General features: G+C 34.7%; 2 non-coding genes across 2 annotated transcripts; one reads left to right on the top strand and one right to left on the bottom strand.

Annotated features, from left to right (window-relative positions):
- Positions 1-2755: 2755 nt before the first annotated feature.
- LOC148952535 (U2 spliceosomal RNA) lies at positions 2756-2944 on the top strand. The gene has a single exon (XR_016141844.1). It is a non-coding gene; the product is annotated as a U2 spliceosomal RNA (small nuclear RNA).
- Positions 2945-4902: 1958 nt separating this feature from the next.
- Positions 4903-5094, bottom strand: LOC148952534 (U2 spliceosomal RNA). The gene has a single exon (XR_016141841.1). It is a non-coding gene; the product is annotated as a U2 spliceosomal RNA (small nuclear RNA).
- Between the last annotated feature and the right edge of the window lie 434 nt (positions 5095-5528).

Here is a 5528-nt window from a genome sequence, read left to right as displayed (position 1 = left end):
GATGGCTGTAAATAAATGTCTGGCATTCTTGTATCTTTACTTACATTGAATCAACTTTGTGAATCAGCTTCGTCAATCTTACATATGCTTTAATAGTAAAAGTTAGGTCAAATTATGTTAGCTTAGGTTAGATTAAATTTGGTTATAAATATCAGAAATGGGTTAAAAACCTAACCTAACCCATCCAAACCTAACCTGTCATGACCAAACCTTGCACTAAATTGAAAAACTTAACTGGCAACCCTGACTAAATCCAAAGAAAAAAAGGTATTTCGGATATTCACTAGTGAATGTCACATTCACAAATTTTGAACATTCACGGTAACGTAACCATTAATATGATTAATCTTAATAGTAAAATGTGATTTTGGAAACAAATTTGCAAGAATTTTTAAAAAGAGCCTGAAACATTCAAACATGGGGTTGTAGCGAAACAGAAGTGCACCACTGGAATTGCCATTGGTGAACCTTGAACAACAAGAAAAATCACTTTTTTTTTGCACGGATAGCACTGATGTGTCTGTCCTTAATTCTGCTGTTCTTTTTTTTTTTTTCGCTAACAGGACACAGGAATATCACAGAGAGCTGTTTAAGGGCTCATACAAAAGCTAATTTTTATATCTAATTGTTTCATATAAATTAGAATTGATAACGCTCTGATAAATTGGCATATGGCATCCGAGAAGTGCAGTCTGAGTGTCATTTGCGGAATGGAAAGCTGGCAAGATTGAAAAGAGTACTATTATAATCTCTCCGGTTTAAAAACCTAGTTCTTAGCTTTACAATCCTCCTTTTTATATTCCCCCCCAACGCTCCATATTTATAAATGTCAGGAGACTAGCAAAACTAGAAGGCTACTGTAACATGATAGAGGGCTGTTTAAGGGTTCATGTAAAAACTTTTTTTTATCTAATCGCTTTATATGAAGTCGAACTGATAAATAATCTTTAAATACCATATGGCATCCGAAATTGCACTTTGGCCTGGTTTCTATTTTTCTTTTAAATGAAAATACCAAAAAGAGGCTCATTCCAATCAAAAGGCTCCAAAAAGGGTATTTTTAAAATCTAGGCTGGGGCAAAAACTAAGAGAGAGGGCAAAAACTAATATTTTATGAGAAGAAAGATCACGGATGCGAGTTTTTTTTTCTCCCAGGGGTATTCGTATTGAACCACTGATCCAAGAATGTTAGGGGAGAGCTCATTTGATCGAATATTAAAATTTCTAGTGTCTATTTAAATGACCAAAAATACTGGAGGGTAGCTAGCCTTCTGTTGAATTCTAGGATAGCTAGCCTTCAGTCCTTATTGAAATCAACAAGGTTAATGTAGCTTACTAATTACCATATAATGCAATATTTAATTCAACGCCTCCTAGCGCAGTTGCTTATGCTTACAGGTGAAATTAATGCCGGAGAAATCGTATGGAGGCTTTAATAATTTTTTTTTTTTTGTTACAACAAAGATGAAATCCTTGAAAATAAAATTTGTTGCTGATGTTACAAATCGATGCAATCTTATGTTTTTGAAGATATTTTTTCCACGTCAAGATGTTTCTGGCTTTGCCAACATATAACGTTAAATTCAAAATTTTAATATAAAAATTTAAAATTAAAATTAGAAGTTAATATCGAACATCTGGGTATTTTTTGGGGTGGGGGGGAGGGGGGTGGGATTTTAAACTAAACAAGAGACACTTCATGCTTTCAGTTTTGTACAAAGGGCGATACCTCAAGAACGGCTAAGGGTACTACGTTGAAATTGTCACGACATGTTCAATGGGAAATTGAACTAAATCAAAATAAACTATTTTCAAATTTTTTAATTTTCTTTTGTGGGGGGGGGGGTCCTTCAGGATCTGTACACTTTTACCCTGATAGATAAAATATCGTTTCGTTGTATTTTATTGAAAAAAGGGATTGTTTTATGTAATTTAAAGTTTTCTGCTATTTATAAATTTTTGATATATCTATTAAATAAAAAAAACATCATTTCTTCCTCCTCCCTTTTTTCGAAAATTATCCGAAATTTCTTGTATAAGGTAATGTTATTAATTATTAGTTTCAAATACTGTTAAAAAAAATAACTAGAATTAATCTGCCCTTATTTATTCTCGAAAATATAGATGTGCTATCTGGCGATTAGGAAGTTTTCATCAGAAGGAAAACATGTTTTTAATATCTGAAAAAAATCTAGAGCATTTATTTGTTAATGTGAAAATTTTTCACAACATTTGAATTTATCAAATCATACTTATTTCGCTTTTGAGCTGCCTTGATCATGAAGGACGTGCTCCGAGACACAATTTGCTATGGGGCAGGGGGGACTGCCCCCGCCCGACCACCGCTTGTCCCCCTCTAAGACCTCCGTTTGTCCTAAAACCTCAGTTTGTCCCCCCCTCCCCAGCTGAAATTTAGTTTCTGCAAAATATCATGTCAAACCTAAAATAAGCCTGCATAATTCAAGGATCCAGATAAACAGGGCAGTTTTGTTTTTGTAGTAGTCTAAATCTTTGTCTGATTTTGGCTTTTTGAGTGACAAGTTTGTCCAAGTCTTGATTGGAAAATTTCCCTTTTACCATAAAAACTTTGAGATAAACTTTTATATTATGGGAAGTTTTTCGTGTTATTTTTAAAAATCTAACGCGATAGTGATAAGTTCGTTGAATGCTATTAGAAGATTTTAACAAAAATTAAATTTGTGACAATGTGTCTTACTCATATTCTTGTACAGTCTTCGATAAACCTTATACGTTTATCGCTTCTCGGCTCTTTGGCTAAGATCAAAGTTTAGTATCCGTTCTTTGTTTAATATCTGATACGGTTCCTACATGGGGCCCAGAATATTAAACAGATTTTTGGAAACCGGAGGGATGTCGGGGCTTTCCCCTCTCCCTTCATGCGTTGGCCCAGTATTGCAGTACCTCCGGGATCGGCACACCCTTCTCGAGGGGAAATCAAAGCTCAAGAATCTTAAACACTGACGTCTTATGCGCCTCCTTATACATTGTAGAAACCATATCTGTAGTTTCCTAGCCGTGGAATGTATTGAATATATATTTTTTTTTGATCAGAAAAACGGTTAACAAAATTTAATTGTGAAGAAGCCAATGACCTCTCGCCGTAATTAAATTAAAATCCCCAACATGGATTGACGTCGCCATGCATCTTTTTCGAAAATAGTATGCAATTATTAAATGCTGAAATTTAAATTGAATCAAGATTCGAACAGAATTGTTTCAGTGATTGGTTTTGTCTTCAGTGAGATTGGTAATGTTGTAACCTGTATGTAGTAGTAGTAAGAACTAAAGATACATTTGTTTGTGATAGATACTGCGTGCAACTTGTGGAACAAAAGCCCCATAGTCTCATTGAGATAATTAGAGCCTCGATAGAGAGAAACCCCTTATTATATTTCCAAAATCGTGAAGTTTTTCAATAACTTGATTAAACCTGGAGAAAATGAAAATTGCATGGGGCCTTCCTATTGTCTAACTCACTTTAGAGAATTGATTCATTATTTCGCCATAGCTTTGTAAACGAAATGAAAAAATGAAAAAAAAATTGTGAGATTATGGGCAGACAGCAAAAAGGGACAGTAATTGTGAAATTTAGAGCCACTTTCAGGTGTTTTCAAATCAGCCTTTATTAGAACGAAGCATGCAGTATGAGTTTTGTTATACGCATAGATTAATGCAGAATGTTTGAGCTAAGTATTTGTTGTTATCTTTTACATATTTAGTACAAGTCAACTAATTTTCATCTGGGGCTTCCTGATAAACAGTGCTATTGACTCGGTGCGCTAGATAACTAAGTCCTTGGCACTCTTTAGTCCCCATTCTCTTAGGACCCTCATTTCTCGTATGTCTATCTACAGTGTTTCCAGTCCAGCGGAGTAGGTTTTTATGGAATGACATGGTATACTTGAAATGAAATAAAACTGGATGAATATATAATTCCTTAGAAACGTCTTGGGGCTATATATTCGATCAGTAGGGAGGGTGGGGGGTAAAGCACAGCATACATTAAATACGTAACCTAACTTAGGTACCTTTCTCCCTCCTAAACCCACCCAAAAACAATCGTTTAAATACTGAGATGTCACAAATTGGCCTTCATGTATCTTGCAAATCATCTGTTTTCTGCTCATTAAACAGCAGTTTGACGGGTTATATGGATTCTTTCTTTGATATAGTATATAGCGATGCCTGCATAATGCACCAGTACCCCGTAATTTATTTATCTCATGTTATTTACGTCTCGTCAAACGCTAAGGGTAAGTAATCGGGCTTGTCAGATAAGTGATGAAAGGTTTACAAAACTTTTTCACATTAATGAATCAAGTCTCTAAATTATTTTTGAAAATACGAATGCCCCATTTCAATATCATATGAAAACAGCTGAATCCTTTGATCGAAAGTTTTCCTATTTGAGAAAAGTTAATCAATGGTTTTTCACACTCTAGGCAATATGACTAAAAAGGCAAAACTTTTATTTTTGAGAACAAAGTGGCCGTTCTTCTCGTTAACAACCAAAGTGAGCTTTAGTCATTACTACTGCTACTTAAAACTCACCATAGAACACGCCCTCTGAGTCCAAAACCAATTACGTCAGCAATTCTGTTCGAGTCTTTATTCAAATTAAATTTCAGCATTTAATAATTAAGTTCTCTGATGGAAAATGATGCATGGGGACTTAAATCCAGGTTTGGAGATTTTATTTAAATACTGAGAGTATTTATTTTATTCTTAAAAAATAAATTTTGTTAAAATTTTTTTGGATAAAAAAAAAAATATATTCAATATATTCAACTGCTAGAAAAAGAAAGATCTGTTTTCTACAACTTATAAGGAAGCACACCCTACGCCAGTGTTTTTGGTTCATGAAATTTAATTTCACCACGAGAAGGGTGTGCCGATCCCGGAGGTACTGCACTACTGGGCCAACGCGTGAAGGGAGAGGAGCAAGCCCCGACATCCCTCCGGTTTCCAGAAATCAGTTTAATATTCTAGGCCCAATCTAGGAACCGTATCAGATATTAAGCTGGTAAGAACGGATACTACACTTTGATCTTAGCCAAAAGGCTGAGAAGCGATAAACAAACAAGGATTGTCAAAGAGTGTATAAGAATACGAGTAAGAAACATTGTCACAAATTTAATTTCTGTTAAAATACTCTAATAACATTCAACGAACTTATCACTATCTCGTTAGATTTTTAAAAATAGCATGAGAAACTTATCATGATATAAAAGTGTATATCAAAATATTATTGGTAGACGGGAAATTGTACACTACGGGAGAGAACCAACTATTCAGTCAATAAGAAGCTCACCTAAAATTTATTGTACTACTAAAAAAACAAAAATTGCCTGTTCATATTGAGCATTTAATTTATAATTAGTATGGTATTTGGTACATGCTCGTTATAAGACACTAAATTAAATTTGAGGGGTGGGGGACAAACTGAGGTTTGAGGACAAACGGATGTCTGAGCGGGGGTCATACTTTGGTCTGGAAGGGCCAGTCAC

The sequence above is a fragment of the Artemia sp. Qi Xiang Cuo genome, chromosome 5 (genome assembly GCF_049724085.1).
Source record: "Artemia sp. Qi Xiang Cuo chromosome 5, ASM4972408v1, whole genome shotgun sequence".
Taxonomy (NCBI): domain Eukaryota; kingdom Metazoa; phylum Arthropoda; class Branchiopoda; order Anostraca; family Artemiidae; genus Artemia; species Artemia sp. Qi Xiang Cuo.
This window is presented reverse-complemented; position numbering and strand designations above follow the sequence as displayed.